Here is an 11,677-nt window from a genome sequence, read left to right as displayed (position 1 = left end):
CACCTGGAGAGGGTAAAATAGGGTCAAACCAGCTCACATCAGTGGGATGTCGCTGAAAGTACACCTCATTGATTTCTAGTCGGCTGTCAGATCGTTTAAGTCTGAGAAATATCTCTGGGTCCTAACTCCTGACTTATTAATTCACTCTCTCGCAAAGAGATGCAGGGCAATGGAGAGAAGATGAACCCAGACAACTTCTGAATGTTCTGAGCTAGTTTTCTCATGGTTGGAGAGCTGTGTGAAAGGGAAAAACCACATATGAAAACATACAACATGGAAGCTAGTGAAAGTTTCTCCTACACAGTGATGAAGTTCCTGTGATGTTTCTCCTACACAGTGATGAAGTTCCTCCATCATCTTTCATTTTGGACGTGGAGCTTCAGAATAGTGAACACGAGGGGGTCAAAAGGTACAGACTCCCAGTTATAAAAACAAGCCCTGGGGATGTAATGTGCAGCATGGTGACTAGAGTTAACAATACTGTATTGCATATTTGAAAGCTGCTAAAAGAGTAGATCTTAAAAGTTCTCATCACAGAAAACAAAGTTTGTAACAATGTGTGGTGATGGGTGTTAACTAGACTTACTGTGGTGGTCATTTCACAATGTATACAAATATCGAACCCTTAGTTGTGCTCCTGAAACCAACATAATGTTATATGTCAATTGCACCTCAGTTTTAAAAAGGAATAATGACTACATCCTTTAGGGTCGTCATCTAGCGGTTCTCACGTGCTTTAAGGTCAGAGCATCCTCTGTGGTTTCCTGGAGGCGGCAGGTCCAGCGGACCCTCCACAGGAGAAAGGACAGTCGGAGTGTCATCTTGTTCACCATCCTTGGATTCATCTTGTTCACAGTTGGTCCGATTCTCACCTAGCTCAGTGCTGTCCACACGCAGAGGCCCTCAAGAAATGCAAATCTGGCAAGAGAAAGTTAGGGCTGGAAAGAGAAGAGGGCCAGGTGGGAGCAGAGTCACCCGATGGGGCCCCAGTTCTGGAGCAACACACTCTGGGCACTGACCACTGACCTGAGCTACACTGATTTAATCCAATTTAAAATTTCCCTGTATCTCATTCAAGTCCCCACCGTGTGCATTAGCAACTTCCAAGGTGACGCTCAGCAAGGTACCAGCACAGAATCCAAACAGCCCTGGCCAAGGAGGGGGAGGCAGGACTGCGTCCCCTCGTCCAACCCCCTCTCCACTCCTCCCTCAGAGACCCCCTCACACCATGTGGCTGTCCCTCCCCAGACCACGGGCTCCTGAGGACGGGCTGCGTCCTCTTATCCTCTCTCCATGACATCCCCAGCGCCTATCGCTTGTGAATGCTTCAGAACGAAGAGGAAGGAAACAATTAGACATTGATTTCCTATCCATCTGATTGCGTTCCAGGCCCGCAGTGAATTTACAACTGTCTCAGGAATCAATTAGCCACTAACCCAAGGTGCAGGAAGTATCACCTTTCTTTATTTTCAATAAATCAAATAAAATGGAGCTTGCCATTCCACTGAGCTGGCAGGAAATTCTGTCTGTGTCATTACAGGAATTCCAGCCCCTTGCCTAGGGTAGCAAAAGAATTGGGAAGGCTTTTGTGGCCCCCCAAACACAAGCAGGCCTGTAGCCTCCAGTCCGTCTTGACCACAGCAGAGGGTCAGTGGCCGGCCACATTCTGCTACCCTTTCCTGGTCAGGAAGTCTGGGTGACAGGATTCCCCAGTGGCTGGTCCCCGCTGCTGGAGGGACCGGCCAGACTCTGGGAATTTCCGGCCTATCTCCCTTTACAGCCCCCTTTCCCCCTGAAAAGACACTCCCCTCGTCTCCATCCTGCTCTAGAAACCTCAAATAATCTCTTCAGTGAGTTTAGACTCTTGGTGAAAGCGGACATCAAACAAATAGGAAGAGAGGTTGTCTTCAAGGGGCTTCTGCCTTTGGTCTCTACAAACGTAAGGAGCCCTAGCTCCATTCTTGGGAAATGTAGGGGAAAGAAAATTCCAGAGAACAAAACAAGTTCATATCCCCCAAATCATCCTGTTCTGAGCCATCTATAACCAATGATAAACGTCAGCTGGGTGACTGCCTGGGGTGCCGGAGTGGGTCCACCAAAGCAGAATAATCAGAAGGTCTCCATCGTCAACAGGGGACACGTTTGCATCCTGGGAGCCCGAGCAAACCCGCTGCTCCTCCATCACTGACCAAACACGCTCCCCGTGGGGAGTGAGCCTGCTCCTTCTGATGACGCGGGAACACCGCCCAGACCACTTCCAGGACAGACAGCCTGAGAGCCACAAACCAAAACTGAAGGTGCCGCGAAACAGATGTACTTTCACGTGAAGGTTTACAAAGTTATGATTAGTATTTTTTAAATGGTAAAAGTAGTATAATCTTAACAGTAAATTTTAAGAAGATTTATAATCCATCTTCCTAATCTAACCACCATCAAGGTGTTGGTCTATTTCCCTCCAGTGCACGTGCCCCTGTGGGTATGCACGCGTGCACACACACACACACATACATGCACACACAATCGCATAGTTGCTATCTAGGTTGTATACAGGTTTAGCCTTCAGCTGAACTGTTACTGACTATAATATAAAACTTGACACCATAAAAAGGAGAATGTTTTGATATCGACTTTGAGAACACAAGAAACTTTGAGAAAGTATTTCCTGATCTTTATGTAGACAAAAAGAATTGTAGACGCTTCCAGAGTACAAATAAGTAACCTCAAGGCTAGTTGAGCAACCACAAACAAGAGTGTTGGCTAATAAATGATGCCAGCCTGGAAGGAGGTCTCCAGCGGTGGTCTCCCCTGTGGCAGCATGGCTCTGACACGTTTAAATCTCTCAAGTATTTTCTTAAAGGCATGGAAGATATGCTTATCAGTTTTGCAAATAACACAAAATTAAGAGGATCAGCTTGATTTCCAAGGTCTCTTCCAATACTAAACCGTACAAGCTTGTCATCCACTGTGAGTGATAGAATCAAGAGCCAGAAAAAGCTCTAAAGCCTGGGATGTTGGGCCCATACGAACAAGGTAGAATAGCTGAAAGTGACCACATTTCTGTAAATTGAGACAAAATATGTCTGTTACTGAGTTCAAGCTCACACTGCTCACCACGTGACAAGCCAGTAAATTGAGAGATGAAATGCTGGGACAAGGACTAGCGACTTTACTCGGAAAGACAGCAGACAGAGGAGACGGTGGACTAGTGTCCCAAAGAACCATCTTACCCCAGCTAGAATTCAGGCTGCTTTTATACTGAAAGGGGAGGCGGTGTGGCTAGTTGTTGTAAACTTCTTGGTGCTGGAATCCTTTGTTCTTGCTGCTGTCCCTGTAAGTCAGGTCACGATGTTCCTGTAAACCTCTAACAAGACAAATGTTATTCTCTGTTCTGCAACTTCTTACCTCTATGTGAATAAAAAGTCTTCAAAGGGTCTCTGACCCTTTGAAGGTCAGAGTCTTGAGAATGGGCCATCATGTATATTTCAGGTTTGTTCTTCTCTGTTACATGTCTTTCTTATTTAAGATTTTATTCTACCAAAAAATCTTACAGAGTTACAAACACTAAATTATACTGAGGTGTTCAATTAATGAGTTGCCTTTATCACAAAGAATACAATTACACAGCACTGAGTCTGCGGGTCCCTGTGAGAATGGCATCTGGGAGACTGTCTTTGTTTAGGGCAATGTGTTTTAAGACAGTTAAATATCTTCATCCAGGGGGAGCTGGGAGACCCGGGGTCCAGAAAGGAGGTTTTATGAGAAAAATTAAAGGGCAAGGAGTTTAGATCAGAAAAAAATGTCTTAGGAAGCTTTCTGCTATGAAACGTTTACACTCAATGGCTAACCCCTCGGCACCAACACCATTTTACAGGCGAGAAAACTGAGGCCCAGGGAGGTGGAGTCATTGTCTCGGGTCGCAGGGGTAGAATCGGGCCGGAATCACGTATGCTGCCCCCAGGCAGACTGTACCAGCTCATGGAGAAACGGGAGAGGGGAGGACACCCAACCTGCCTTCTGAAGGCCCATCCGTGCCATCCCTGCCCCGTCATCCATCAAAGAGGTCCCAGCCCTCTTCTCTGGGCCCTCCCTCCACCCTCGGTCATTCCTGCAGCCTGTCTGCCCACGTCTAGCCAGTGCCGCCCCGCTCGAGTTTCCGATGCGCACCCGCCAGCAGTGGGGATGTTGTGTGGGAGGGAGTATTAGTGCTCATAGGAGTCAGAAGGGCTGGAATCTCAGTGCCTGAACTTGAAAATCTCATGCCCTCCAAAATATCCTCTCCTTTGATAGCTAAAATTTCACCCTAAAGAGAATTCCTAATTTGACTTAAAACTTATAAAGAAGCTAATTTACGTTAACTTTAATAAGTTAACGTAAATTAATTCTTTAATTTGGTTTAAAACTTACTAAATCCAAGACCCTGGGAGGGGCAAAGCCTCAACCCTGTTTCTTCCTCTGCACCTGTATGACATCCTCCCAGTAGTAACATTCCTCATTATCCGTAGCGATTTGAACATCATGGTTTTTAGGTGTGTCAATTTTTTTCCTGAGGTCGAAGGATGAAAGCCAAGGGCTCCTGGGAAGCTTTGCGGTCCCCCAGGTGGCGCAGCACAGAGACCAGGGCCAGCGGGGAGCCAGCGGCGCGCACGGGGCGGTGCGGGGCTTGGGCGCCCCCTGTTGGACCGTCGATCAGACTGCAAGCTAAGGCCGACAGGCCCCTTTTTAAAGGAAGTATGCTTTAGACGTTGTTCCTTAAAATTTAACTTTAAAAATAAAATAAAAAAGTTAAAAGGCTGCCTGAATCCAAAACTAAGCACTCGAAGGCAGTGGGGTGGTGGCGCGACAGCTCCACCCACCCACGCACGGCTCCCAAAGAAGGGCGCTCCGGACTCGGCCCGGAGAACTCGCTCAGGGGGTGAGTTGGTACCCCGCCCGCCCGTGGAGTGAGCCAAGCCCTGGAGCGGGAAGCGCCCACCGTCGGAATCCTGGCGTTTGTCCAGGAAGGGGGCGGGGAGGGGGTTAAACAGAAAGAAACCATCTCTAAACGCATCGATCACGCCAGCGTTCCCCAAACATACCTGTGCCTCCCAGCCATTCCGGGAGCTTTCGAGAAACACGAATTCCGGGATGCTTTCCCCGGGAGTTCTGGTTCGGTGGGTCTGGAACGGGGCCCGCGTGGTTTACAGACCACAGACCACCGACCGGTATCCTCTTCCAAGTTCAGGCACCACAAGGACCAGGAGAAAACACTTGATGACGGGGGAACAAACCACATTAAACCACCGCAAACGAGGAGGCGGGGCAGTGAGGGCCCTAGAAGCACCGTGTCCTCAGGAAGCCGGCTGTGACACGGGGAGGGGGGAGGAACCCCCGGGCTGAGGGGGGGCTTCTCATTGTTCTTCTGCTAAAAAAATGACTTAAGAAGACAGTTGAGGTGATACAAACACTTGACACTTCATGAAGTGGATGGTCTCCTTTTGGAAAACTGAGCAGAAGGCAGGAAGCTTTTATAGGATAAAGAATAAAAAACAAGGAAGAGAAAAATGGAAAACATCGGGTTGTCTGGGGCCCCAGGGTCAACCTGGTTTGAGATGAGACGCCCAGAGTTGGCGTGGTGGGTGGGGACAGCTGACTGCATTTACCCTGAACATCCAGGTCAAGTGGGCCTTTACAGGGACGCGAAAGTTACCTACGTGCCATGGACCCCGGGCAGGAGAGGCTCCATCTTGGACCTAGAAATCTCCTTCAACACCGCCAATTTCATTCTTTACTTGTTCATTTGTTTTGTTTGCTTGTTTCTTTTCTGAGGGTTTACGTCATCCTCCTTGAGTGACACGAACTTCCTTCACTGTTGTCATTTTCTGGGGCCTTTTCCTGGGCAGGGTAATAGCTGAGCCCTTCCTGGCCCGGTTGGCTAGGGCCGTCACCAGTCAGAGGCATGTTATTTCCTTCTAGGCTCTGCGTCCTCAGCAGTGGGGCTTGTTTCGGGCTGTGGAGCAAGTGGTCAGCCCGCCAGGCTCCCCCAGGCATGAGAAACAGGCTGCTGTGGCTTTTGCTTGTTCTACAAAGTCAGCTCTGTAGCTAAAGGAGCTTCATCTTCGCCCCTGCTGGTGGAGGTGCCGCCAGGTGGTCCCTGGACCCAGGTGAGTGGTCCCAGGTGCCCAAAGCAGATGCGCTGAGGGACCTCCGGAGGCTGAAGGGAGAGAATGCCGGGGTCAGAACCGCGGAGGCCAAATCTGTAACCAGGGGCAGAGGGCATCCCTGGGCCAGGAGTAGGGGCTGGGTCTGAATCCTTCAGGAGCAGCTGGGAGGGAGGAAAGTTGGAAGGAAGCAAGAGAAGAGAGTTTTGGATCTCAGCCGTGAGCGCACAGCTGGCCGCTCGGCGGGGTCGGCTTTACTGAGGCCCAGACAGGGGGTGTGGGGGTGAGTTGTCCTAGTTAATTGCCCTGGGCGGGGGCGAATTGCAGGTTAACTCATCAGTCATTATCTGCAAAAGTGCTGTGTGTGGGCGCAGAACACTGGCCTACAGCCAGGAACCCTGAGTTTGCCCCTAATTAATTGTGTGATCGTGGACAAATAATTTTTTGTGGCGTCAGATTCCTCCTCTATTGGGTCAAGATGTTGGATTAGATTAGCTGTTCTCAATGCTCCCTTGGGGAGCTTTTCACAAATACTGATGCCTGCTATTGTGCCCAGGGATACTGATTTTAACTGGTCTACTGTGAGGCCTAGGAATCATATATTTTTTAAGCTCTCCAGGTGTTTCTAATCTATAGCCAGCGTGTTGAACCACAGACCAGAAGAACTCTCCTTTTGGGTTTGAAATTCTATGAGTCTGGGTTATAAGTAGGGTGACCAACCACCCCGATTTGCCCGGGACTGTCCCAGTTTTCACACTGAAAGTCCCCGGTCCCAGAAACCCCTCAGTCTCGGGCCACAGTCTACATCACTCCCCCTCTGACGCTGGTATAAAAAGAAAGAAGAGAGCCATGCTCAGAGCTCTCTGGGGTGCGTTGTGAGTGTGGGTTTTGTGTGTGACGTCACCAGGCCTGTCAGTAAGCAAATGTATGACTCGACCACTTCTTACCTGCTGCATAATTGCCGTGTGTGCAGTTAAGTACACATTTGGGTAAGGCCTACCTCGCATGGATTTCTAAAGATTATACACCAACCATCCTAGCTTGTTTCCTGTTCTCCAACCCGATGCTTTGAGAAAGCAGGCTTTTACTTTTTCTTTCTGACTCTAGTAAAATGAAGAAAAATTAAAAGCAGAACAATTTTAAAAGACATTCATTCACTCAAATCTATTCAGCCTCTGCCTGTTGATTCCTCTTCTCTACTCTGTGTCCAACCTACTACCCAGGTGTATTTTCTCCGCCTTCAAGACATATCCTGAATCTCAAACATATCCCTTCTGACTGCCCCACATCTGTCACCCTTGGGCAGCGGTTCCCAGACCTGAGGGACATCAGAGTCACCCTGCAAGCTTGTTACAACTATAATGCCAGGGATCGAGTTTCTGATTCAGGAGGTCTGGGGTGGGGCCGATTATTTGCGTTTCCAACAAGGTCCCAGGTGTTACCTCTTGCATTTCAGGGTGATGCGTGGAGATCTGGCAGGTGGGACCCTGGACTCCAGAAGGGGGACGTGAGCTGTGGGCTTTTAAAAAATTGTGGTGAGATACACACAACATAAAATTTACTGTCATAACCATTTTTAAGTGTACAGTTTGGTCGTGTTAAGTACATTCACAGTGCTGTGCAATCATCACCACCACCCACCTCCATCTCCAGAACTTCTTTCATCTTGCAAAACTGAAACACTGTACCCATTAAACTGTAACTCCCCATTCTCCCCACCCCAGCCTTGCCAACCACCCTTCTACTTGCTCTCTCTGAATCTGATTATTCTAGGTACCTCAGATAGGCAGAATGATAGAGCTTATATTTGCATTTGTCTTTTTGTGACTAGCTTATTTCACTTAACACAGAGCTCTCGAGGTCCATCCATGTTGTAGCATGTGTCAGAATTTCTTTCCTTTTTAAGGCTGAATAATATTCCACTGACTGTATAGACAACGTTTTCCTTATCCATCCATCCATTGATGGACACTTGGGTTGTTTCTGCCTTTTGTGAATAATGCTGCTATGAACGTGGGTGTGCAAATATCTCTTGGAGTCTCTGCTTTCAGTTCTTTTGAGTATATACCCAGAGGTGGAATTGCTGGCTCATATGGTATTTCTATTTTTAATTTTCTGAGAACCCTTTATACTGTGTTTCACAGTGGCCGCGCCATTTTACACTCCCATCTGCAGCGCGCAAAGGTTCCAATTTCTCCGCATCCTCACCAACACTTGTTATTTTCTGTTTTTTTTTTGATAGTAGCCATGCTGGGCTGTGGAGCTTAAGCTACATGATTAAGGAAATTTGAGAAATTGCCATTTAAAAAAATCCTTAATGGGAAATTAATGCAGGAGAGACGATAAATGTACTTCGAAACAGAAACATTCTGACCTATGTTTTGATGAGACTTCTTTCATCTACTCCCTTTGCCTTTACTCTCCCTACTTACTTTTCTTCTTCTATTCTGTTCCCATATCTGTGCATTCCTTAGTATTCAATAGCTTCTATCCAACCCTCCATCTTATAGGATGATCATCTTACCCACAAGGCAGCCGTGTCCCTCTCAAAACTATTCAAATCTTTTTTGACCCAAGAGCCAGAACGAACTAAATTAATCAGGTTTTAAACCTGAAGTTTGGGTGAGTCCTTGGGAGCTTCTTAAACCACACCCATCTTTTTCCAAAATGACAAAGCAACTGTACTTTGGTTTATAAAAGGAGGAATAAGGCATGATAATATGGGAGTCTAAGGTATTACTTTTTTTCTTTGCAACTGCTGACAACAATTTATAATTTCTTGCAGTTCAGAGGCACAGATCGTAGAATTGCTTCTCCCTTGCATTAAATAAGAAGTTAAGACATAAATATCAGAAAAACAAAGATGGCGGCTCATAGAAAAGAAAACAGAGATTGTCCTTCTTCTTCACGGTTGATATTTTTTTGTGTTTTATTTTTTTGTGAGTTGTGGATTCTGGAGTGGTCAGAGGTCCCAACTGACCACTGAAGGATGGGACTGGAAATGTCGAGTCTTCTGTCCTTAAAGGGCTGGAGGCAAAAACCCCAACAGTGGAGAAATGGTCTCAACTGATGAAGAAGCTGGACCACAGAGACCACCTGCCAACACAAGCTTTCTGGCCCCCATGAGTGATATGAGAAACATTCAAATAATTGGAACTTGAGGGTCATGGAATGAGTTCTCGATTTCCATGTGCCATCTAACTAGACATAATTATGTGTATATATAATGTATGTATTAACTGCTAATTAAATACTAATATAGGTGTTAAAAAGTAATACTATCCATGGAATATAGGCAGATATACCCATGATACAACAGTCCTTCCATGCTTTAAAGATTGTCCTCTTAGACTAACCAGCCTCAGAATGACCCTCATGAAGGGAGGAAGGGCACCATGTCCAGGATGTCAGCCGAGTCACCTCGGAGATGAGCAGGGTGACCTGCCACAGACAGGCTGTCCTTAATTGCGAGCACAGTTTCTCTCGGGCAAGGCGAAGCCATGTTGGTTTGGGGATAGTAAAGCAGGTAAATTTCTGGCTCATTCAGCCACGTGAAGACTGTTGTTTACAAATTGCCACTGTTCAGACTAGAACATTCAGAATTAATCAACAAGTGTCCCTTGAAAACCAGTTTTGAGATCCATCTGTGATAGAAACTGTGAGTGATAACAAAAATGGTGAGACAGAGTCCTGTCCTTGATGGCGTTTCCAGTCTAGAATCACCAGCACTTTCTCGGTTACAATGGACGAGACTCCAGCTCACACCTGCTTAGAATAAAAGCGGGGGTCACTTACTGGAGTGATCCTGGGGATCTTATGGAGTCAGATGAGGCTTTGCATATGCAGGAAGGCTGGGATCAGGACTGCACAGCGTGGAGGCCAGGACCAGGGCTCAAAGTCAGCAGGACGTCCTCTCCCCAGGTGATGCTTTTGTTCTCCCGATGGAGACAGGTTTCTCCGCGTGATGGACAATATAGCGCATGGGACACTCAGCCTCACGTGTGCCTTTCAACAGTCCCTGACCAGAGGGGAGAGGAGGCTTCTCTCCCAACTTTGAAGATGTCAAAAAAGGATTTTGGCCGAGGGTCACTGTGGGCAGGGGTGAGGTATTATGATGCATCCGGCCTGGTCCTTTGCCCCCTCTGTAGCTAAGGAACTAGCAGGGTCCTTTCTAAAAAGGAGAAAGGATTTGGGGTCAGACAGAGTCAAGTCCCCACAGTCACTGTGGCAAGATGAGACGGGGGCACGGAGCAGCAGTGAGAGCTGCCATCGTGGCCGCGGAAGGGGCAGCGGCACAGGTGAGGGCCATCTCCCAGCCCATGCTGCCACACCCACTGTGGCTCTCGGGCTACCCAGGCATTGCAGACATGCAAGGTCATCTCTGAATCCAGGAACTGAATCACAGAAAGCATTTAATTAGGGAGATTTCACGTTCGATTCCTTCTACATTAGAGTGACCACAAAGGAGATGCTACGGCTCTTAGATTTGATTCAGAAAGTTTGGTCAAATGCACTCCTTGATCTCACCAGCTCTGCAATCCTGTGTGAGTCCTCTGTGGCCTGGCTCCAGGCAGAAGAGGTCCTGGACACCAAACATTGTCGTAAAATTTGCATTTTGTTACCTTCTTATATCTGACAGTCTCTACCCCTACCCCACCCAATGGCTATCATGGAGTCATGGGGTTCATGTTTTACTGCCCCCTTCCCAGGGGCTTAGCAGTAGGGGGTGTTGGAAGTTTGGGGCAGAGACAAGTGGGAGCCAGTTCCTGGGTTTTGAGTATAGGCCCTCATATCTGGTCAGTTTAATCCAATGCTTCTCAACTGGGGGCCATCTCGGTTGTCATACTGGGACATCCAATGGGTAGAAGCCAGGGATGCTACAAAACGCCCTACAGTGTGCAGGAAAACCCCACAACAAAGCCTTGTCCTGCCCCAAAAGCCAGTGTGCTGAGGGCAAGTTCTGGTTCTGATCGAACATGCAGTAGGAGTCCAGTTCTCTGGAGGGTTAAGGACAGGTGTCAGATAAAGTGAAAGAACGTTCTAGATGTTCTAGGAAGTGGCAAAGAGTAGGCACCCATGGGTCTTCCTTCCTCAGCCTGTGGCCCAAGGACATCAGCAGTACTTAAGTGGACAAGCGTGTCTTCAAAAACACTCCTGTTCTGACTTGTGGTTGCCAAGGGGGAGGCGGGTGGGGGAGAGATGGAGTGGGAGTTTGGGATTAGCAGATGCAAACTATTATATATAGAATGGATAAACAGAGAACTATATTCAATATCCTGTGATAAACCATAATGGAAAAGAATATGAAAAAATGTATATATATATATATTTATGTATAACTGAATCACTTTGCTGTACAGCATAAGTTAACACAACATTGTAAATCAGCTATTCTTCAATAAAATAAAAATTTAAAACAACAACTCCTGTTCTAACAAACTCTAGAGACACAGCAGCAGCCTTGCACCAAACTATTCCCTTCCACAGTCCCAGGCTGAGCCTTCACCAGCCTGGAAGATATTCCCCGTCATTCCACATCC

At 47.4% G+C, this 11,677-nt stretch overlaps 1 long non-coding RNA gene across 1 annotated transcript; it reads left to right on the top strand.

Moving 5' to 3' along the window:
• Nucleotides 1-5,990: 5,990 nt before the first annotated feature.
• On the top strand, nt 5,991-9,030 carry LOC132356536 (uncharacterized). Its single transcript, XR_009499905.1, has 3 exons — nt 5,991-6,140; nt 7,594-7,672; nt 8,923-9,030. It is a non-coding gene; the product is annotated as an uncharacterized LOC132356536 (long non-coding RNA).
• Nucleotides 9,031-11,677: the final 2,647 nt, after the last annotated feature.

Source organism: Balaenoptera ricei, chromosome 21, assembly GCF_028023285.1.
Source record: "Balaenoptera ricei isolate mBalRic1 chromosome 21, mBalRic1.hap2, whole genome shotgun sequence".
Classification (NCBI taxonomy): domain Eukaryota; kingdom Metazoa; phylum Chordata; class Mammalia; order Artiodactyla; family Balaenopteridae; genus Balaenoptera; species Balaenoptera ricei.
The sequence above is the reverse complement of the archived record's forward strand: the minus strand, read 5'-3'. Positions and strand labels throughout refer to the sequence as shown.